At 46.5% G+C, this 24,644-nt stretch overlaps 1 protein-coding gene across 2 annotated transcripts in view; it reads right to left on the bottom strand.

Annotated features, from left to right (window-relative positions):
• Window positions 1–24,644, bottom strand: part of LOC100542571 (zinc finger protein OZF-like) — a 1,148,434-nt gene that overhangs the window by 925,982 nt on the left and 197,808 nt on the right. The window lies entirely within an intron of this gene.

Here is a 24,644-nt window from a genome sequence, read left to right as displayed (position 1 = left end):
GCCCCGGCTGCCCTCAGCCCCCGGAGTCGCGCTCAGCCGCTGGGAAGGCGGACGGGGGCCCCGGCTACGCGCTCTTCACCGCCTAATTAGTTAATTAGCTCGCGCTGGGAAACGCGCTCTGCAGCGCAGGTGGAGTGCCGAGCGCAGGCAATGCCGTGTGTGAGCACGGCAGGGCGAGGCCAGCGGAGATGTGTTGTCACCTCGGGTCATCTGCGGCACTGGCAGGAAAATGGGCAGAAAGGCTGTAAGAGACAGGAGGGATTCTATGCGGAATCATTAAGGCTGGAAAGACCACTAAGATCACCTAGTCCAGCTTGGACATGTACCCTGGGTGAGATGGCTGCCGTTGGAAGCTGGTCTGGCAGGAAACAAGCAGAAGTGGAATTTGTCATCATCAACACTTGGCTTCCCCATGGTTAACTCCAGCATGCTCCTCCAGCTCCTCAAACTGATGAGGCTGCTGTGGGTTTTCACCTTAAAGCAAATGATGTGGAGACAGCTGCCTGGTCCCCGTGAGGGACCCAGTCTAGGACTGAAATGGCTGCTGCTGGAAAACACCTATTTCAACAGCAAGACATGTTACACAGTGATAGTGATAGAACAAGGGGGAATGGCTTTAAACTAAAAGAGGGGAAATTGAGATTAGATGTTGGGAAAAAAATTGTTACTCAGAGGGCAGTGAGGACCTGGCACAGCTGCCCAGAGAGGCTGTGGTGCCCCATCCCTGGAAACAGTCAGGGCCAAGCTGGATGGGGCCCTGGGCAGCCTGAGCTGCTGGGTGGCAGCCCTGCCCACGTCAGGCAGTTGGAGCTGGGTGGGCTTTAAGGTCCCTTCCAACCCAAGCTGTTCTATGATTCCATGATTGTATGACAAGATATCCCCCTGATTTAGAACCAGCACTTCCTCACCCCTGCTGCACCAGAACCAGGCTGTGGCTCTGCCATAGGAACACCAGCAGTGAGCCTCCTCATAGGCTCCAGGCTTAGTGCTGCTGCCCAGAGCAACACCCAAAGCAGTCCTCATCTCAACCTTTGCAGCTTCACACTAAGCAAATCATGCACAAGTATGAGAATATGAACAGAGTAGGATAAAACAAATCAATGCTTGGATTATTTTAGCTCAGTTCTTTTGCGCAGGGCTTGGTTATGCTGCTGGCAGCTGCTCAGTGGGATACCTCCATGGTGATTAAAGTACCAAGGATTGTATGCACATGTCCTTTTTAGCACCTAAACTTGAATGTTTCTCCTCCCTCTGACTTCTAACACTGCTGCTACAAACACAAGTTATAGTGTCTTTTTCAGAAACAGCTGTACCCAATAATTTCCTAGAATTAGTAATTAGCTTCTGCATGGCTCATTACATGCACAGGCATCAGAAAGGCAAGTATGATCACTGACGGGGAAAGAGGTGGAAGCAACTCAGATTACGTCCACCCCTTCTGCTTCCACAGTTCTCTTGACTGCTGGCACCTGGAGCAGCAGAGTCTAAATGAGCTTTCCAGCCTCACGCTGCCCTGAAGGGGAGGATCAGGGCAGAGAACACCAAGTGTGGGGGCCATCTTCCTATTATCCTCACAGCAGGGTTCTGCCATCCAGAACCCCCAGAAGTGCTGATGTATGAGCACAGGTTGTAGGAAAGCTCCAAGCAACAGTGACTAGTCCAGCAAAACATCCCACTCTCTCCACATTCTTCAGCTATTGAAGCTTTTGTTTCAAGCAGGGCAAGCCTCGAAAACAAAGGCAGAACTGACACACAGCAGTGCCTGGACAGTCCTGGAGGCAGTTGTCTAGTCACAACAGGTACGGCTCAGATTGCATCAGCTGCTCTATCTGCATCTTCACCAGGACCCTCTCTGCAGTCACTCGGAGAGACCACCCGTGTGGATCAAAGACGAGGGCAGGACATGGTCCTTAAGGCCACAAATGGCATTGCCCATCACGATTTTCCATCCCTAGGGGCACCTGCCCATTAGCAAAACTCGCACAGATCACACCAAAGACCAGTGGGATGGCAGCAGCATTTGATTTAGAGATTCAGACGGCAGTGCTGGAGAACTGCGTTTGGGCTGCTGGCTTCTACCCCGTATCTCGGGCTGCTTTGGACGCGGCGTGCTGAGATGACACCTCCCTGCACACCTGCCAGAAGCGCGGGCAGACATGTGGAGGCTGCATGTGAATGGCTGGGTGTAACTTCCACCCTGTCCCTGGTGCCAAAAACAAGCATGTTAGAGCTAATCTACCCCTGTCTCAGCTCAACTGCTTTTCTGTGACTAAGCCCCTTATAATGGTTTTACTAAAATCCCCTTTTGATGGAAAAAATCCCAGCTGGAAGTTTCAGGCAGCAGCACAATGTGCAAGTCTGCGTGTCCCTTTCCCTAGCTTCACAAAAGCCTCTAATCGAGTGGAAAATTTGCTGGAGGCCAGAGGTTTAGGCCTGCAATTATTTTTTAAGGGATTATCAGGAGAGAATGGGGGTACTTACGACCCTCCCTCTCTTTGTGTTTTGGTTTGCGCCGCTTTCAGACAGGCTCAGCCAGAAACCTAAACCACTGCAGCTGGATCCAGAAAAACCACCAGCACGCATCTCAGCCCAGCCCTATAGCCAGACCCCGGGCTTTGAGCCCTACTGCTGCACTGCACATCTATAACAGGAGCAACACTGTATTCTAGAAGTCCTTCTTAATAATCACTCAAGAAAAAGCAACCGATTCCAGTCCTGTAAGCCTTGCTGAACTGGAAAATAAAAAACAAAAAAGAGCAGACAGAGCTATGGTCCTTTGGACAGGCCATGAGGCTGGGCTTTGGCTCTGCAAACCCATTATGCAGGAGGTCTTGCTCAAGTCACTTATAGCAAGTTCCAAAAAGCCTTGGCAGTGAAACTGTGTGCACTCCAACACCCAACTTTCCAGAGCCTCGCTCCAAGGGTGGGACCTAGGTTGGAGTCCTTGGTGCTTTCACAGCCGACACACAAGAGTCAGACACTTTAGAGGCTCCAGAACAACTCCTTGCTAGGCAGGGAGCCACATGTTGTCAGCACTGCTGGCTCTCCTGCCTGAGGAGCCACATACCTTAATCAGAGCTACTGGGAAGTGCCTGGGCTCACACGCCATCCAAACCATTCAATTAGGCACTGCTCCTCTATTGTCAAATTGCTGTGCTTGCACCTGTGTACAAACAAGCCTTATCAGACCTGGAGGAAGCAGAGGCATGCCTTGCTTCTAAACAGCAGACAAAGGAAGACATGCTTAATTCCTTCCTCCCTTTGCAGCACCCCAGACATATACCTCCCAGAGAAGGCAGTAACCATGAGCCCTCAGGTGAGGCTGGGAGAAAGGGCATCCCCTTTCCTTCTAAGCCGCACTGGTCATTTCAGATGTGTGGCAAGAAGAGCACACAAGGAAAAGAATGACTGCAGATCACGAGCATTTACTCTCAGGGCCTGTATTTACTTCTGGAAAGCTTTCTGCACATTCCATACAGCAGCTGTTGAGTAAAGCACAGAAATAGGCTCTGACCCCTGAGCCTTCCAACCATATGGTTGGTATGGAAGATGTTTCAAAAGAAAGCAGTGGCTGCCTCTGCCTTTTGGATCTTATCGCATCCATGTGCGCTAGGTGTGTTCTGAAAACACCTGGGGAGGCTCAGGGGCCAAGGTGTTCTCCTTCTGGATCACGATCAGACTCAAGCAATTTTGGGCAGGCACGCAAGTACAGCACTCAGCACCTGAGGGGTGTTAAAATAAAAACCAGACAAACACAGAGGAAAAGGCAAATGAGGCATTTGTGGAATTTAGATGCCCCTAGGAGTTAGGTGGTGCCTAAGGTGGGGATTTTCATTTTGCAATTTTGAATGCTGCCTAAATGTCATTTGTTTTGCTTTGTTGTTGGTGGTGTTTGTTTTTTTTTTTTAATTCAGGTCTCTTACTTCTCTCTTCCTCACTCTCTTCTTCCACACACAGTGCTTTTGCAAAGAGTTTTAAGATGGTAAGATATAATGGCTAATGACCCAGCATTTTCAAAACTGCTCATTAAGGCTGATGTACTTTAAGATATGCTGTATTTGTCCACCTTTCAGAAGACAGATGAGTCCGCTCTCCAAGACTGGAGAGCTTCAGCATCTAAAGATAAGGGACTCAGAATTGCCAGTAGTCGGTAGCATCGTATGTGACCTGTATGATTCATTAGTATTGCTACAAATGTAAGGTTGGGGAAGAGACAGTTCTCCTTCCTCTTTCTCACTCCAGTTAACTGAATGTGAGGCGTAAACCCACAGGGGAGCCATCCTGCCTAAAAAGTGAATCTTTCACCCAGCCATCTATCCCCAGGCACTGCGAGCAAGCCTCCCTCCTGGAGTTCCCAGTCTATTTTTACATAGTTTGCCATCCACAGATAACCTTCAAGAGCCCTCCTTACAGTATCACTGAAACACAGTGGACTTCCACAGATCCCTGCCCAACATCCTGCACGGAGGCAGCATCAAGTATACTTAGATCACTCCTCAAAAGGTGTCTCTCATCCATTCCCAAAACTCTCCTGTCAAGGGCGAAGCCTGCTGTCCCCTATCTAACCACTTGCAGTTTTCTTATAATAATTTTTCTCCATATCCATCTAAAATCTTCTGTATTTCCTGCAGATTAAGCTTCTCCGCCCCCAGGTACTTTCCACAGCTGGCAACAGAAAAGGCTTCGTCACTCTTCTGTTTAGGGCAACCTCTTAAGGCCTGGCACGCAACTCCTTCCCCTTCAGGCCTTTCGCTCAACTCTGTGGATGCACCTCAAAGTGCAACATGCTTCATCTCTGTGCTGGATTTGCTCTGTGAAGAGCACAGTTATAATGCTCCACCATACAGGTGGATTTTTAGATGTATGATAAACATGCCTGTGAACCATTACAATCCTCCCAAACATTTGCAGATTGCAAGATTTGAATCCAGAATCTCAACAATGTAAAGCAACTTCTGCACAGGGATGTTACAAGATTTCATGTATTACAATGTTATTATATACTATAAAGACAACTTGCCATTGTAAGTTGTTAAGAGAGCCCTACTACAAGTATATATATACTTGTAGTACTACAAGTATATATATATAATACTCAGTATTGTTCCTCTGTTGCAGCATTCCCACTTCCTTCTCTTACAGGTTCCTGCAAGCCTCACTCCTTTATCTTTCCTTTCAGTGATTTCTCATACTGCAGCCCCACTCATCCAGCAGCAGAGATTTCCACAGGAATCCCTGGAGGATGTAGTTCTGTCCCCTGCCCAGGGCCCACTAATGGTGACAAGGTGGATGTGCTCAGTTCAGTAAAAAACTGTTTTCAAGGCACAATTGCATCTCCAGTCTCACTGCTAGTGTAGCACAGCAGAAGTACTGAGCTACCATACAGCACAGAGAGGATGTTGCTCACCCAGGAACTTAGAACTCTGTGTCTTATACACTGCATTGCCCTCACGGGCATCAGCAGCAGTGGAGTGAGGTAAGTGAAGAGGCCTATATAGGGCTTGAGTTTTTGGGAGTCTGCGTGTTCAGAGATTCCTGAGTGACATGGAAGCCAGGACTAAAGAGAAAGGCCTCAAGTTGTGCCAGGGGAGGTTCATGTTGGCTATCAGGAAAAATTCATTCTCTGAAAGAGTGGTCAAGTGCTGGAAAGGGCTGCCTGGGGTGGTGGAGTCACCATCCCTGGAGATGTTCAAAAAACATTTAGATGTTGTACTGAGAGACGTGGTTTAGTGTGGAAATCTTGGTGGTATATGAACAGTTGGACTAGATGGTCTTGGAGGTATTTTCTGACCTTGGTGATTCTATGATTCTGGCGAGTTGCACCTCTGAGTATAAATAAGGGAGTACATTCTGCTCCAAGCTCACTGCATGACAGCATAGAATCATTACAGCTGAAAAGGTCCACTAAGACTATCCAGTCCAACCATCAGCCCAGCAGGCAAGTCCTGCCACTTGGCTGCACCTCAGCTGCTTCATGTGTAGATTGAGAGCAGTATCACATATCCACGAGAATGAAAAGCTAATTTGTGGAAGTTCAAAAAAAGTACTTGAAACCTTTGCAAGGAAGTCGTCAGAGACATCTCAAATGTAATTCCAGATATCCCTGTGCCCAAGGCACAGCATCATGAAGTTGTCAGAGCCTCCCATCAATCCTGGAGGAGCTCCTAGAGCGTGTTCCTTTCTGCCTGCTTCCATACCATTTCCCTGAAGAATAGTACTTGTAGAAATAAGTATTTGAAAGTATTTCAAAACACAGCTTGAGTCCGTAACTGCAGACAAATTGTGTCAGGTGGGGTTTTTGTGTTGAAAGAACTGTCTATGTATTCAGCTGCATATTGCTCCAAACATTTAAAGAAGCTGCTTTATCCAAAAAGGAAGGACAAGTTCTTACTATTATGTAAGCTGGGGGGTTTCCAGGGTTGCTGGTGTGCCAGCAAACGATCCAGAGCCAGAAGAGATAATCATGGTAGAAACGATAGGAAAATCTACACCATCTTGAGGGCCACCTACGCAATATCTGCACATGTCTCATAAACCAGGTGTTACTCCCCGGAGCACATAATTTGGGCATGCATTCAGCATGCCACTCCTAGCACCTCCTGCCTCGGATGGGACGTCACTCCCACCAGAACAATGTCGCGCACTGCCTACAGCTACGTGTAACCCCAGCACCACTAACCCCACTTCAGAGAAATCTGTCATTTACACAAGAATATGTTGTGTCAGTATAAAAGTAGCCCACAGCTGGGAATCAGCAGGAACATATTTGAGGTATTGCACTCGGAGAAGGAACAGAAAGCTGCTTTGCCCACAGCTGTCCAAAAGCAGCTGTGGCAGTCTAAGTCAAAGACTTGAAGGGAGGCACACAGAGAAGCCAGGGGTGAGGCTCCAAAAGAGGCATAGATGTGCACTCCAGAAAACAGGCTGCAAAGCACTAACTCCATACATCTAGCAGCAGCGCAGCCTGCTTGCTCAGCACATGGATCCTTGCACGATTCAAGACAGGAGAATTTCTCCTCTGTGCACCAGCTGTTCTCAGAAGTGAAAGCTGAAATCCAAGCAATATCTCCTCACTCTTTTCAAAAACTAAGCATGAAAAGCAACTTAAAGAGAAACAAAAAAGCAATCCCTAGTTAGGAGCCTGCTCCACCACAGAATGAAAGAAGTGCTTACTTTTTTTCAGGAAGAGATTACATTTCTTGTACCAGGCTGATGGTGGTCATGAAATGGGGTTCAGCGCATAGATGTAGTTCTGGAGGATTCTTGTTCTAATAAATAAGCATAACTCTGGGGGAAACCTCTGTCAATACAAATCCTATGGAAAATATTGCTCCTGTAGACAGAAGAGACCAGTTCTGTTTGTGTATTCAGGCACTGCATACATGAAGATATTTTAGAGGCCTCTATACTTAGCCATTGTGGTTTCGATCTTTCCCAGGCCAGAGGTAGCTGTGTAAGTATATAGTCAGCATGGGCTAAACAAGTACATTTAAAACCATACTATTATTACCAAGTTAGTTAAAGAAGGCTTTTTTGTTGTTTTTTTGTTAAGTTCTGTAATTCAAGATGAAATCATTAGAGAAAAAAAAAAATCTAACACTCTTCTAGTCCTTACAATGAGCTGTGTTTCTTTGGAGTACCTCCTTACACTTAACTGCAGTCAGACCACTTCAGGTCATGAGCTCATCTGATCTCACCCCGACAGCAGGGCTGGGTCCCGCTGATACCCCCAGGAAAACCCAGGGTCCTGCAGGAAGCGATGCGGTGACTCAGTCAGTGTCACTCTTTCCTCTGAGTCAACACCGACCCAGTGTTTCACTGCAGTGCTGGAGGGTGCTGACCCGCACGGCGGGTTGTCTTTCAGAGGAAATAACTGGGTGCCTGACCACGCTTGTGGTTATTAAAGACACGTTGCTTTACACAAACATTGGCATCTGGCTACGTGACCGCTCCTATGTGTGTAATTACACTTCTGCCCTGAATTGTGTCAATAGCTGCTGTGTTTCACTCAGACCTAAAGGCACTTCAGAGGTTGAAGAAGCAACTCCAGCAGAGCACAAAACTAAGAGCCTCAAATTTTATTGCAGCCCCCACCTCTGGTTGGCCACATAACCTTGAACACGTCCCTTCTACCTTCTTCTTCTATCCTGGTTTCCTCACTGGGATTGTGAGAAGGATCTCTTCTGTAAAGTGCTTTGAGCTACTGATGGAAAACTCTATCTAAGAGATCAACGTAAGGATGAGTTATGCAAGATGGTACTGTTAATTTTGTACATTTATTAAACAGTCTAGGATTTTTTTTCCAGTAGAAAAGGTATTAGGGAAACTTGAGAGAGACATCTACAGACAGCAGTTTTTCTGCATTTGATATAATTGTGACCTCTGATCTTTGTGTAATGCAAGATGTGCTGAATTACAGACCAGACAGGTATTTCACCCTTTGATGTACAGGAGTTCAGGGATGCCTACACTACGAGGCAAGTAAGCACTCCAAAGATGCTGAGCATAGGCAACTCAGCTGCCTATAATTATCTGAAGAAAAATTCCTCCTCTTCTTCCCTAATCCCAGTACCCTGATGACATGCTGCGATTGCTCTGTGGACTAAACTTCAGAACCACGTAACATTTACAGTACACAGTCCTAAAAGCACATGAAAAATACACCTGGTTCTGGGATTTGGCACAAACTCAGCCCAGGTTCACTGAAAGGTTTGTGACCCTTTTGAGCACAGCTGGGACCAAGTTACAGTTTTGCACCATACTCTGTGGCTCAAACAAAGAGATCTGATTGCACTCCGAAGCTTTGACCAAGATGCACTTGGAGAGTTATGAGTGTGTACTCTCAGTCATAAACTTGGTTCCAAACTCAGGGACTGCAATCTGCCCTGAACGAGAGCAGATGGAGCATCTGCACTCACCAGGATTTCAGAAAGGATTGACCTGACTCTGGTGGCAGGGACCAGACAGCCAGCCTGACCACTACCAACGTGAGACAGCCAGGAGCATGCCAGCAGTGCAGTTCAAACCAGGACTCACTTCGAAACAAATCCCCCATCTTCCCACTGTCTGTGCTGGTCTGCAACTTGGAGCAGCCTTTGAGCTGGCAGAATGGATTCCTTTTGGCTCAAACTGAACAGGCCAACACGCCTGAGGAGGACACCTCACACTTCTTCATGTCGTAGAACCTAATCAGAGCCAGTCCTAGACAGGAGCCCCCACCACGCTGCTACATGGAGGTCTTCAGCACCCACTGCTTCACCCTCCAGCCCCACTCTATCTGTCAGCATGGGCACAGCCCCCTGAAACCGGGGCTTGGCTGTGCAGAAACCGGAGTGCAGGATACCAGCAGTACCCAGTTCCTCAGGCTATCTGTTTATGAGCACCCTCTGCTGGATATCACCAGGCTTTCTTCCATCCAGGCCAGCTTTGCTAGCACACTACCTTGGCCAAATCAGCAAGAAACTAGGGGTTGGAGGTTGAGCATTCCCAGGAAGTCCCCTGTATACGGTCCCCCTGTATCCTGCTGCATTGCTCCCCATGAGGAAGGGAAACATATGGGCTCTGATGCTGCCAAGTTTCCTGCTGGGCCACATGAGAGCCTGCAGAGCCCACCTACGCACTGCAGTGCACATGGCACACGATCGTCATCTCAGATCTATGGTCAGAGAAGATGATGGCCACACTTGCCGCACATCAACCCGCAAGTGATTAGAAGCTCTTGGTCACTTCTGACTCCAGCCATGTTTACAGAAAGCTCCAGCATCCATCCCCACGTATTCCAAAGGAAGGCACTATGTGTCCATGGGGCCTGTTTAACCAGCTGCAGATGGAAGGTTGTCCTGGAGCAGGAGGCCCAATACCTCCTGAAATAGCTAGAATAAAATCCATAAATCATAAGAATTTTATCCATATAAATATCTAATCCTTTCTGAATTCTACTAAATTCTTGGTCTCAATTATTTACGTAAATGCTGCAAGAAAAAGTAAGTTTCACCTATGTCAGATGTTTTGTTTCAATTGGAAACCTTGTACTACGTAAAAGTACACACAGGAATGCCTGCTTTACTTCTCTGTGCTTCTACGTTTATATACTTCTGTCACGTTCCTTTTTATTACTCTTCATTCTAACTATAGATGCATAATCTTTTCAAGTCTCTCCACAGCGCTAAGCATTTTCATCACCTTTTTCTGCTAAGTATTTGTAGCAGAGTGACCGGAAACGAACACATATGATATTTTATTTTTAAGAGTGGAAGCCAGGCTGGCAGAGAATCGCACATCTTCCACCCAAAAGGAGCCAGCGGGTCCCCATGCGCAGCAGCTTTCTATAGTCACCTCAAGTGGCACCGCAAAATTCATAACTGCTGGAGCGGTTCTGCACTCCAGCGCCATGCCAGCCAACATCAGCTGTGGTAACGCAGACGAAAAGGCATGAAAACCCATTCCCTGCCAGAGAACAAAGTCTCCCACTCATTCCTTCAGAAAGTTAAAGGTACTCATTTCTGAGGGACTTGTGGGGTGGGCAGATATGTTCACGGCAGTTCTCCAAAGATAGCTCAGAAATAACCTGGGAGGATCCCAGATGAAGGCTGGGTGTCTTCTTACATCTGTCTGGTTTGGGAGATGGAGTGTAAACAGTGGCACATTAGCTTAGATTAATTACAGACTGCCGGTATTTTGCTTTCATGTAGCGAACTCCGGGAACATAACACCGCTGATAATTAAATAGCGCCTTCCATCAAAAGGCTCCCAACCACCCAGCAAACCGGCCAAGCTGTTAAGGTAGGGCTGCTGGAGAGGGACACAGCAGCAGCTTAGAAGGACATGGGAACACGGAGCACCAGCTCAGGAAACAAAACATTTCTACCAAAAATTACAGAAGGGAATTATTGTGCGTTTTACATCACGTGCTCCACAGCAAGACCTGGGAGGATTAACAGGAGTGCCAGGAGACCTCCGCCAGTCACACAAAGTTTTATATCCCCCCAATAAGACCGTCTCTCCCATGGTACAACACCAAATTTTATTTTTTTTATTCCTGCAGCACTGGTACAGCACTTATGAGGGGAAATATTAAATAAAATAAATCTCCTACTCAGCCTTCTGCAGCCATGGGGTTTCTTTGTGGCTTTGCTACAGAGCATGAATGAAATCCTAGTTTTATTTAGGAGACAACAGCTTTCATCTAAATGTGGATAACAATACACAGAATAAGAGATGGGCGCAAATAGAAAAGAGCTTGCAGCAGTGGGATTAACCTTCTGCCTTATCACATTCCCTCCTTCCCCACACACATGCTGCTCCTCAGCCTTTTGGGATTTCGTGCTAGGGTCACCATCACAGCCCACCGGTGCAGTGTAGGCACTGGGAGATGGATGAAAAGACCTGCACCCTTTTTCCCATACGCATCCCAGCAGGGTTACCACCTCCCCTCTCCTAGCTCATTTCCTCCTCTTGTCCCTGCTCTTCCCAGACCCCAAACAGCTTTCCCCTTCTTCATCCCCCTCCTCATCCTCTCGCACTCAATATCTGCAAACTAAGGGGAAGCTCATGGCCACTCCTGCTGGCACAGATGAATGAATTGCTGCTTTAAAGCCAGACCGCTCCCAAAAACCGCAGCCCCAACTTGTCAGCTGTTCTCTCAAAGGCACCGAAAGGCAAAGAGCTGCCAGGATCTATTCACTGCTCTATGTTCACGCTTGCAATGGGCTGGAGGACTACTGAGGAGCAGCAGGCGTAAGTTTCTCCTCCCCACGGAGTCATCTTGTAGACCAGGACTCTGCAGTTCAGGAACATGAAATCTCTGACTTGCTGTTCTCTGGAGGATGTTTCTTGCCTTGGAGTCACTTCGTCACAGGGCATGGGGAAGCACTAACACACCTGTCAGGAGGTATCCTGTTAGCAGGGGCAGGGAGAGGGGTTTGAGGGAGAAAGAAGGAAGAGAGCAAACTGCATACAAAAGCAGTGCTTACTTTTGAAGGGTTAATTACACATTATCATGGCTTAGGTAATGACTTGAGATGGACAGGTATCATCCAACTGGCACCTCCTCACCAAATAAAGGTAACTTCTTGGCATGTAGCACACACAGAACTGTTTTCTGTTCTACAGAACTGTTTTGCTACTGCTAAACAAAACCCATGAGCATCCAACCATGCTGAGCAGCAGATGGAGCACATGGCCATGGTCGTGCCTTCTACCCACCTTGGCTGGGAAACCCTCTGCCCCCAGCCCTGCCATCCCCAGAACAGCATGGCAACCCAGCCACAGCAGAAGTGCCCACTTGAAGAAAGCACAGGAAAAACAGAGATACAAAGCTGTCAAACACCTATCAAAATATCTGCTAGGAATGTTCACTCACCTACCATCTTCCTAAGAATCACTAGCAACCAAAAGAACAGGACAGACACAGAGCTCGTGACAAAAGCTGAAGTATTTCTGTTTTCCTAACACTTTGCTTTTACAAAGAGGACAAACTACACCTGGCAGGTTCAGATGGTAATGACAGTCATCTGCCCACCCAACTGCTTGCATTCTTAGTGCCAGGTGAAGCCCCTGAAGAGAAGACGTTGGTCCACCTTGTTGGCAGTCACAAAGATAGAGATCTCAGCCCTCATTTTCATATTTGAATCCTCCCAAACACATGTGAAGTATTTCATTGTGGTTGGTATGAAGTGCACATCAGCTGGTTCAGGGACTGTGGATCAGGCTCCTGGTATGTCCAGTACCCTCCACAAGTGGAATGTGATGGCTTTGGTCCGTAGTGTGGGCCAGGTTTGCCCGGCACCATGAATCAGAAGGCAGGAGTTACTTCGTTATCTCTGGATAAATGTTAGACCTTACCCTGAACAGTCTCCTTATCTCCTAGTTTAGAAAGACTGCCACAGACACAGGCATTCCTCTCACTTCTAGAGAAGAAGAAAGAAAAACACATTCAGCAGCCAGAGGTGTGACTGTTGTGCGTGAGACACGCAGGCAGGAGCTGCTGGCTTGCTCTGGGCAGACAATGAGGGCTTCACCACCTATTTGTCTGGGTGAGTTCCCCAGGAGGCCCCAGTTCTGTGCTACCAGTGCAACCACACTGGGCCTGGTGACCCAGGCTAGCTTGGGTGCTGCACCTCAACATTTCCATGCTCTGGAAAAGTGGAAGGAAAACAAGCCTCAAATCATGGCTAGAAGCTGCAAATCTAAACCCTCTCTAGGCACTAAGTTGTGTATGTTCATCATGCGTTTCTTGTAGGCATACCCTTCTGTCCCAGTCTATCCAAAAGCCCAAGGATTGCAGTTGTCAGTGCGCTGCCAGAGCTGGAGTTCCCCCTGATATATTTAGAGCACTCAGAATCGCACCACCTCCTCTACTCAGTAAGCCATGATACTCGAACATGATATATTTTTTATTTACTTTTTAAGGTGTCCTATCCAAAGAAGCTCTTGGATCTTAAATCTGGGTGCTGAACAAGAAAGTGATGGTTCTCCAGCGTTATTTTGTTGCCGCAGTTAGCTTGTTTTTTTTTTTTATTTTAGAGAGAAAGTTTAACGTCTCAATTTTCAAGGACAAGCTCCTGATTGAGACTAAAATTCTAGGTGAGACAACTGCCCAAATGCATCTGACCCTAGGCTGAAAATAAAAGCTGGCTTCCCACCGTAGTTTCCAAGTAAACTCCACCAAATGACGCAGTGCCCCATACTGCATTTCACAGACACTGCGGATATATTTAGTGTAGGATGCCCCTCCCAAAGCACAGCTTGGGGCATAACTGGCTGAGCTGAACCCAGACAGAAACATGGGAAAATGAACCCAGCAAACCATTCTCTGCACTGGTAGCGTGGCTTTTGTTTCTTTGCTTTGCTGAAACAAAACAAAACAGAACAAAACAGCCACCAACAAAAACAAAAGAACTTCACGAGAAGAGTTTTATTTTCAGGACAGGCAGCAAACCCAGGAACCATAATTAGGTTCTGGAAATTAGAGGTTTAATTTATTGGTGTTGTCAAATGTCCTTTGTGTTTCCCTCCAAGCCCAAGAAGGGAACGTAGAGGACACGTGCTTCTTGGGTGTGTTGCAAGAGGAAAGGGAAGCAGCAATACACAAGCATCACAGAAGAATGAACATGCTGGGACTCCCCTTTCAGTGCTGTAAAGCCAAGGGGCCGCTGGCAATACTAGCAATATTTAGGTGCATAAAGAAGCACACTGGCTGCTTTGGCAATGTATAAAAGTGCCTGAGGAAGGTGGAATAATACATTATTGCAGATTAGAAATTAAACAAGAAATCAAGCCAAAACCTAACCACAAGGTTGCACAAACAGGAGAATCCAGACAATACCCTTATCCCGCAGCTTTCCCTAACAAAGGTGATTCTTCTGTAAGCCTTTGGGAACCTTTTGTGTTGAAAGAGAAACTTTCCGTTCAGAGCAAGGCTAAGCAGAGTGCGATTCATTAGGCAGCCCTCAATGCAAAGCACAAAGCAATTTCCCTTATTGTCTTCCTCATCCCCAGATGGGAGGAGGTTGGATGGGGCCAGGGAAGGTTCATGGCCATGAAAAGACTTTAATGTCTGAATGGTACCACGAGCACAAAGACAAAAAGATTTCTCAGAGCTGCACTGCTTCATTCTTCTGCAGCAATTCAGGAGGTTGAGCTGAGTAGCTGCCTCCCAGATTTCCCAATCTTTCTTCCTTTTCCCCTGAACAGTGCTCTCACTCTCTCAGCCTCCTTTCTGTGGCCTTTCTTCAGCCAGCAACGCCTAAACGCAGCTTTTTGCTCCCAGAACATCATCAGTGCCCCAGACCAGCCTACAAAGAAAGGAGACTATTATTTAAAGAGGTGCAGAGTGGAACTGGGATGTGATCTTAATCACTGGCCCTGGGGTATCCTACAGCCCAGGACCACAATGTGCTGAGACATGAATAACTCTGCTCCTGCAGAGAAGGCTGGGCACTCTGGTCATACCTGACAACGATCCAAGAGTTAACCAGGTTTAGAAGTCCTTTTGCACATCGGTGTCCGGTTTCATGGTCACACAACCACAGAGAGGAATAATAGCTTGCAGCATACAACTTGAGGAAACCTCTTTTTCTTCTCAGATTTTTGAAAAGCACTATGATCTTTCTCTGATTTGAGATAAGCAATTGTTCATAAAATCTCCTGCAAATATTTCCTGTCCTGTAGACTGTTTCTGTACACAGTGCTGAAAATCTGATACCTGAACACACCAGGTACCTGAACCTGAACACTCTCTGTTAGAGACGTGGCTTCTTATCCCTGAGTGGATACAGTTCCTAGAAACAAATTTAGGATGCAACTACTCAAAGTGAAGATGTCAAAATGCAGGTCCCTTCAATACCATTTGTTACTGGTAGTTACGAGCATTTCTGTTATTAAAATCTCTTGTTAGAATATTCACAAAGAGCACGGAAGGGTCTTCAGTCGCAGTCAAACGCCACTCTAAATACTGGCTGAAGAAGAAAAGTTAAAACATTCACCTGGCTCATCATCCTTCCCGTGATGTAATGTTTGTAACAGGCCCGCCAAGGCAATCCACAGGGGAAACTGCCGTGAGAACCACTCTTCCCCCCTTCAAGAACATGTCTCCTGCTCGTTTACACTAATTGATTTCACACACAGTTGTTTATGTGTGTGGCCTCCCTTGATTTTCTCAGCTCTCTTGGCTCCAAACAAAACAGCTTAGGGACGTAGATGGAGCCAGTTGCATTTTGGAAGAGTGGAGATAACACCTCAAAGCCAAACAGAAAAAGGCATTTCTTGGTTCAGAGACTTTCTCTGGATTACACTTTAAGGCAACTTTACAAAAGCACGCTTCTGGGGAACACCATAAAACTGCTTCAGAGACAGCGTGCAGAGCGTGGAAAACATTCCCCACCATAGTGGAAAGGGGAAAAAGTAACTTCTGAGCAGGAAAATAAATGGCAGCTTGCAGGATATCAAACAACAGACAACCGAGTATCTGTCTCATGTTTTCAAATGTCCTGATGTCACATGAGAGCTTGTAGCTGTGCCAAGAGAGCATCGGAGTTCTGCTTTGTGCATGGATTCTGTATCAGGAAGCCATGCAGCGAACTACCAAACACTGGTTAGAAAGGAAAATTTATCTTGGGCAAGAAATCTGGATATTAATTTGAAAACACAACACGGAGTAAGGAAGATTAACTGCCCTCAGCCCCTCCAGACCAGCCATGTGGACGCGCCGCAGATTCTATCAGCAGTGAATTACAAGTCATCGCACACAAAGTACTGGAACAGCCAGCCAGCAAAACCAGTGGAAATACACTTTTGTGGATCTGGTCAGAGAATGGAATCTCTGTTCCCCAAGAAGGTCTGGGATTTCAGCATTTGCCTTCATCCCACGGAAGGATGAAAGGTCAAAATATTATACTATTTCATGTCATGAACAATTCCAAATGCTTTTGATTTGAAAAAAACAAGGTATTATTGATAGAAACAAAACACTCAACACAAAACACTGATGCAAAACAAGAGATTTCAGTATGTTGATCTGAAATTTAAACTCCTGTTTCAGGTTTCAACTTCAAATGACACTGAGTAGCAATTGGAAACAGAAATCATTAGGTTTTGAAACATCACTATGAAAAAACATGTTTTCCTTCTGAAAATTTCATTGTAGACCAAAGCACGTCTTCTAGTCAAAACCTATTATTTTACCAGCTCCATGTTTGTTCCTGTTGCTTGCTTGAGGAGAGGGCATTTGCTCCAAGGATATGGATGTCCCCAGTCTCCGTATGCCCACCAGGACACACCAGGAACCAGGTGTGGTTGGCCTCTGTAAGGAACTAGTATGCCATCATCTACACTTACACATTAGACTCTGTCATATCCAACTCTGATATATTATAGAGCAATTACTGATTTCAACTTCAAGGAAAGGGTCTGTAGTGTCAGATAAGCTCTGGACAAACAGAACCCCACTTTTACACACAGATGATGGGGAAGATCTGGAGACAGCCCTAAATTCCCCACAGAGCAGCACTTCTTATTTAGCACACTCAATTACAGAACTCTTTCCCATGGTCTGCTTTGCAAAATCTTGGAAAGGACAAAGCAAATGGGACTCTGGAAACATTATATCACCTCTTAACACTTGTTACTTATTTAACATTGATTCTTTACAGAAAGAAAACAACAACAACAACAACAAAAAGATCTGAACTGAAACTCTAGGAATCCTCAACATTTCTGAAGATGTCTTTAAGCAAACGTAAAACCAACAGCAACCTCTGCCCTGTGCAGAAATAACCAGTGTTTTCTGAAGAACTGGGGACAACGAGAGAAAGCAGTATAGCACTAACACAGGGTTGTGAAGTTCAACCAAAGAGGCGCCCATGCCACTAATGTCTAGTTTTCCTGACAAATGGGACGAGGAGCATGAGCCTGCAAGTCTGCACTGCATTAACACCACACAGCGAGTCGATCTATGGCACAGGACCTCAAGTTATAAGTCAGCAAGTTGGTCTGAAAGAACAGCAGTACGTGCTGAGGTGCACTGAGAGAAAGCACTACCAAGGAAAAGAGTGGTAGGATCAAGTGATACATTTAACACTCTTGACACTGAAAGTCAAAGGCTTCTGCCCACTTGGGCAGAGGAGACGAGGGGATAAGCAAAGCTTGGTGAGAAAGAGATTTCAATGAGAACAGCACTCAGCAGGGCAGCGACATTTGCCTGAGATCCAAATGGGGACTGAGTTTTGTGAAAGTGACTCCACAGCTTTCAACACCAGACCAAGCCTGCTCCGCTGACAGACCTACTGGGTGACAGTCCACAATCTGGGAAAGGGTATTGCTTGGGGGCTCTTTCAGGCCCATAGGGGATCCTCCTCCTGGGCCTCCCTCACCCCTGCGCATGTCCTCTTGCACAAAGGTTTGATGGATAATCCAAAGAAGGACTGGGGCTCAGTGAAATCGACACTTCTTTTACCAGGAGGAAAAATGGGTTTGCATAAATATGGAGCCTGCATAGGTGAGAGGTAAAGCACTTCAACCCTCCATGCTGCAATGGTGAGCGGTACTCAGCCATCTTCCATCTGCTCAGTTTGAAGGTGACTGCACGAAGTGCGAGGTTCACCAACCCGGATCTCACACAGGTTCACAGAAAGTGGCAAGGAACTCACAGAGCCTTATCTCCAATGTACTCAAAAAATATTTCCTAATTTGGCTTTGATCAAAAGCCAAAGCCAGGCTTCATTTAAAAAAACTCTCTCTGTCTATACATTACCACTTTTCCTATTGCTTGCAGCTTGGTTTTATGCTTGACTTTTAACATCATCTTGCACCTCACTAAGGCCTGGTCCAGACTACTATCAAGTTTACCCCACAAACTTTGTTAATTTGTGGAGTAAAAAACAAAAACAAAAAAACAAACAAACAAAACAAAACAAAACAAAACATACACCCCAGTTAATGCCATTGTACTACCAGGGATCCCAGCAGGAGCTGTCACTGCTCCCATTCATGTTCCTGGAAGGTGTCACAAATGAGCAGGCAGTGCCAGTGCTGCTCTGCCATGGATGGGATTTAACAAGAGCGGTCGAGTGCAGACAGAGGCTGATGGGAATCAACCATTCCCTGTAGGCAAGTCTGACCTAATGGCATAATTTTCTTTGAAAATACGTAAGTTTTAGGCGCCTAGTGAACAAAAAAATGTGGTTGTTATGTGCAGTAGGTTCTTATGCTTTTGAGTGCCACTGCAGTCATGCAGACTGATCGATCAACTAAGCGAGGTGTGCAGAAAACAACTGGCTCTCGAACCTTTCAGGATTGCACAGCCCCTTGGAAAGCAGTAGAGATGCTGAAAGAGCCTGAGCAGCCACAATAAAAAATGCACATAAACAGCGCTGCGCTCACCGAGCTCACCCTGCTGAAAACTTTCTCACCGTTAATAAAAAATTATTAGAAGTTCATTTTATCCTTTGGCAAAACTCCCAAACAGCTTGTTAAGAATAGATGGAAATGGGGAATAGTTATAAAAACAGAGGAGAAATTGTGACAGAGAATTTGTTGTAATTCACACGAGCGCTAACTTGGCTCTACCTGCGTGGTGGGCCGCAAAGCTCTGCAGGTGGAACAACAGCTGCAGTCGCACACAGGGCGGCAGATGTCAGTGGGAAATCTGGTTTGTGCATGTTCTGTGCTGGAGCAAGAAGTGACATCCTAGTTCAAAACCAGAGGTCTCTCCTACAGCATGCAGGGTAATGGGGCTACCTCATGAATATCCGCACCCCCTCAGTGCAGGACTGTAAAATTCCAGTTGTTTTTTTAGTACACGTGGCTGGGCAGAATCAACAGTGATGACAGCCACAAGGTACACAAAGCATCCCAGCTGTGACACAGAAATGATAACGGCAACATATTTACTAAACAAAACCCCGGCATTCTGCCACATCCAATATTTATGGTAATTATAGCAAGTCTGTACCGCAGAACATAATCGGGAAATCTCTAAACTGCTCTGTCAGTAAAAAGAGAAGGAGAAAAGGAACTTCATTTTCTTCTGCACGGTATCAGTTTTTTATGACTGCAACCAACTCTGAAGTACTTAGGAACACCCCAGAGACTAATGAACCTGACAGCCACAAAATGATATTTTCTGAAAAATGTCCTATTAATGGCGTACTCGGGCTCACACGTTTTTCTCGTCATTCTTTGATGTGTAACAAAGCTCAGAGAGGTTTTAACTGCTAAGCAAGGATACGCTCGGTTTATTTGCTTTAGAACTGACTTGTACGTAACAGAGGTGCTACAGTTGTCCAGGACTCTGTGGAACAATGATACTGAAACAGCCAAGAGAACAATTGGAAGATAAATTTACGGAGAACTCTGAAGTATCAGTATTGGTATGACTGCTGTTAATCCTTTGCCCTCAGCGATGTTTAAAAAAATAGCCTAAACACATGCTCTATCCAACAACTTCACAATCTCCTTCACCTCTAAAGCTTAGAAAAAGTACACTCTGCTCTCCCCAAATCCTTCAAAATAAAACTACAACATAAGCTTTATATATAAAAAAAGCTTTACATATAAACTTGATATGGAAATATCTCTCTATCTATCAATGAAAGCTACAATGCTGCTCTCCTTTTCCTAAGAAAAGGAGACCCTTTTCTCCTTCTCTTTTTACTGATAGAGCAGTTTAGAGATTTCCCGATTATGTTCTGGGGTACAAACTCTTCAAGCTTTTTCATGACCTAATGAAAAACAAAAATTACACCCAAGCCCTTTTTTCAAGTCCATGCATGCAACAGTGCCACAAATTCTCTGGCCGCTGCCGATGCCCACTCAAACAAGATTTACCCTATTGGAGCATCCCTGCTAGAGACCTACAGAATGCATTACTTTATCTGATTTCTTTTTTCCTAATGCCATTCCAGCTCCTGAGACAGTCTTTCAAAACTGAGTCGTCACTTTGAGTAATCAATTCCAGGCTGTTTAAGCCAGCCCAAGTGTCAGAATGAGCCGAATCTTGGAAAAAAAAATAAAAATCAAGACCTTTGACGGCTTTTCAAGCTGGATGCCCCAAATCACTAGTCACTGCTGAAAATCTTGGCCTTCGATACCCTTCCTCTGAATACAAGGGCATTAAACAGAAGGCCACCGGCTTAGCTCAAAGAGTGACAGAGGAGGCCAGGATTCAAACCATCTCTCTCATGTGGTAGACCACAGCATTAACTACACGACAACCAGGCATGCCCGGAAAAGCAGAGATCAATTAAGGGTCTCTTGCAGGGATATGCAGGACACTACTGGTCTGATCCTGCCGTTTTTATGAAGATGAATAAGGCTGCCAGGTTGGGCCATATTTACTGTACCAGATTCTGAAACTCTACAGAAAGTTAATTCTGCCCAGCCCACCAGAAATGGGAGTGCTTCCTCTCCTTGGCTTTGCCCTCTCGCCAGCTATTTTGAAGCTGAGGAGCACATCGGTAAGCTCCCAAACAAACTGGGACCAGCGCCAGCACAGGGAAGCCCAGTTCCATACAAAGCAGGGTAAGGAAGACACATCCATCAGGAAGAACCTACAGAGCAACATGAGTCCAGCAGGGCTCCAAGAGGCACAGACCCTTTAGAGACAGCCATGGAGCTCTTCAGCATGTTGGGAAAACCTCTGGGATTGATCACGGCCAGAATGAAAACAGCTGTAACGGGACAAAGGGAGATGTCCCAAAGCCCACTGCAACACACATAGGGCAAGAAAGAACACCTGGAGATGACGGAGACCCTCCAGCCTGAGAGCTCTGAAGTCCCTTTTTTGCAGTCAGGTTTAAAAATAAAGCCAGAAGTGGGGAGGATGAGCTGCCCAGGACCTAGAAAGAACCAGCGCCTGAGGGAGAGAAGTACTGAGCAGCAAACCACGGGCCCAAGGCCGCCAGGAAACACTGCAGCAAGAGCCAGACCCACAGCTCAGCCACAAGAGAGCAGGTTGGCTTTGGAGGGATGAAGCCAGCCAGGGAGTTAAATATAGACAGGTAAACAGAGCAAGGGGAAGAGACAGGGTTCACACAGCTCCTGCCTGCCTGGGGAGGGCACCTCAATAAATGTGCAGAGTGCAACCACAGGCAGAGATGCCTCCATGTAGGCCACAGCAGAGCTGTGTCCCCCAGGGAGGTGTGCGTGGGCTGCAGTCCCATCAGCTGAGCTCTGACAGATGTGAGGCTGAGCACAGAAGGTACAAGAGAAAATGCAAGAAGGCCACAGAGATGGTGTGGTGCCAGAGCCCTGCTGAGCAACCATGCTGAGGGAAAAGGGCGTGAAGGAAGAGGTTTGGTGATTGCTTGTGACACTTAATGAAAGAAGAAGGAGTTAAAATCTTGCAAACTCAGCCAAATTTTAACTTGAGTCTTCCCGGCCCAGAGGACTCGAGGGGATACACAGCACTGCCTTCCTCCAGCTGTCTGCAGCCTCACTGCAAGTCATCAAACTCCACGGCGTGTTTCACAGCGTCCAAGGACAAGTGAAGGATCCCCACAGACGGACAGGCTGCGGCATACACCGGTCTCGGCTTGCAAAGCGCTTCTGCGAAGAAAGGCTGCGTAATTACAAGGGACGTGAGAGCATCCCTACTTTGCGAGACAGCTGCGCTGAGAAGCGGCAATCTGCTTTCAATGACCCTGCTGCTTCCTCACAGCAGAGGAAGATTTGTGTAAGCTTTGTCAATCCGCACACCAAGGCTCGAAGGGGCATGGATTGCATGGCCCGGTCCTGCCATGACTCTGTACATATGTTTCCATCCAGCTATCTCTGCAGCCAGCCCCATCACTCATGAAATAAAGCGCATCTTCCAAAAAGATACTCCGTCTTTACTTGAGGATTTTAAGAGCTAACGTTTCCTTTGGCTGTTTGTTCTGATGGCTCACCACCCAGCTGTCAAACATGTTGCCTAGTGCTAACGTGAATGCATATAGCCAAAACATTCATCCACACACTGTTGTGCATAGCTCTCTCCATGAATCAAAAAGCTGTTTGAGTACCAGCTAATTCCTAGCACTGAATGCACTCGGGTATCACACCAACCCACCTCCCAGTTCTCTCTCTGAAATGCTGCTTAGGTCCACATTCCTTAAATCTCCCATTAGAAAGGATTGTTTCCAGACCAGGAACAACTCCCGTGACTCCCCTCTGTACCACCTTCAATGTTAATAAAGTTGTATCCCTTTTGCAGCAAGCCAACATCCCTTCCTCTGTAAAAAAAAAAAGTGAAAGTACATCATGGACTGGGCAGTCGTATGTGACAACATGCCTTGGCTATCCATCTCCTGATTTAAGAACTAGTGTGCTTGAAAGTCTTTCTGAAACACTTCTTGCGTGTGCGTCCAATTAATTTGTAAATAACGAAATGGTTTTCAGCAGGACTCTGATGAGCCATTAGGAAAAAAGTTTTTCTGAACAGAAACAATTCATATTCATTTAACTGAGCAATAGTGCAGTTTTCAGAAAAGACTGGTTTCCCTGCAAGCCTCGAAACCCAAGCCCGACAACTTCGGAAGACTTAAGATCTAAAGCAGTCCAGGAACGCAGAGGCCTATTGGACTAGAAAAAGAACACTGAAGGTGATCCCACTGATCTATTTGGGTTTCTAAATTTCACAGTGTTTGATTGCCTGTTAAGCGCCCAAACTCCTGGAAACTTTGGTATACACAAATGTGAATTTTTCTTTAAAAAGCTGTTTTTGGTCTTTGAAGAAAAAGTCTTGAAAAGATTTTTCAGTGACTTACCACGTAAAAAAAAGAAAGAAAAACCAACTTTTTAGACTCAGCACTTCCAAGACTTCAATTTTTTCAGCAGATCTCATGAATTTCTGCAGATTTGAAGGGAAGGGGCTGGGAGAGAAGACCCTCAGTGGTGGAAGCCAGCAGCAACAATTTCAGCTTCAGCACGCTCCAAAAACACACAAGGACATTTTAGCTTTGCATACAATAGAGTCTGGGCAAAGGACACAGCTGCCAAGAGGAGAGGTGAACCAATCCCCAAAGTCACCGAATGAGCTGTGGGAAGACTCACTTCCAAAAGGAAGGAATCTTTTGCTGACGCTCCTAGACACGGAGCATGAGTGAGCGATGGAGCCTGAGAGCTCAGGAAATCCATGGCTGGGCTGTGGCCAGCTCTCCTGTCCAACTCTGCCTCCTACCCTCAGCTGGCAAGTAAACCTTTTGCTTTTCCCCTCATATACTTGGCTGATTTCATGAAAGGAGGAAAAAAAAAAAAAAGAGTGCTTGGGCTAGCTTTGCTGCCACACATGGTGGTTTATTCCATGTTCTGGATGCATGAAGAACACTCCACCTCAATTTCTTCAGCACCCAACCTTTACTTTGTACAGATCCATGTGTCCATGAATGGGACACTGGTTTAAGAGGAGTTTGTCCCTCCTGTGACCTTTGAGAAAGTCCTCAGCAGGAACGAACATTCTGGGGCAAAAGCCCCTGTGCACCACTGAAATGTGGCAGAACACACAGTCAGAAACGTGCACTTGAAGATGGATGTACACCAGTTCCTGGCTACAAAGAAAATGAAGCAAGAACATAAATACCGTTCCATGTGTGAGCAAGAGCATTGCTCTGTCACAAAAAGGAGACAAACGTGAGTAGCTGGGTGCAGACAGAAGAGCAAGGGTGATGGTGAACACTTCTGGAGAGCATTAGGAGGCAGGAAGAAGTTGCACAGGGAGCCTGACAAGCATGCTCAACTGGTGGCAGAAGAAAAACGCGAAGAACATGGGGCAGCAAAGCGTGTCATAGCACACAAGGATATATCTGGGGAAGTTCTTTTCCTATACCACTATGAGAGAAGTACCGCACTACAATTCTCAGAAAAAGCAAGTTTCGTAGAACAGCGCGCTTGTTATGGGCACAGCTGTGATGCTGGCACCCTGGTGCCGTGACACCAGACGCCCCATCGCTACTGGAGCGTGTTTCCAGGGCACGAACACCATCTCCTGCGCTGCTGCCCGGGTCGAGGCCCACTGTCGCACTGAGGGCACGAGGGCCCGAGCGGCAGCGCGGGCACGGGGCTCGCAGGAGGGCACGGGACCTCGTCCCGGAGGAACACCCCTTCTCCTCTGGAAGTACCGCCCGTCTTACCGGGGTACACCTGCTTTGCCAGTCCCGCCCGTCGCATCA

Source organism: Meleagris gallopavo, chromosome 1 (genome assembly GCF_000146605.3).
Source record: "Meleagris gallopavo isolate NT-WF06-2002-E0010 breed Aviagen turkey brand Nicholas breeding stock chromosome 1, Turkey_5.1, whole genome shotgun sequence".
Taxonomy (NCBI): Eukaryota; Metazoa; Chordata; class Aves; order Galliformes; family Phasianidae; genus Meleagris; species Meleagris gallopavo.
Note: the sequence above shows the minus strand (reverse complement) of the source record. Positions and strands in the feature narration are given on the sequence as shown.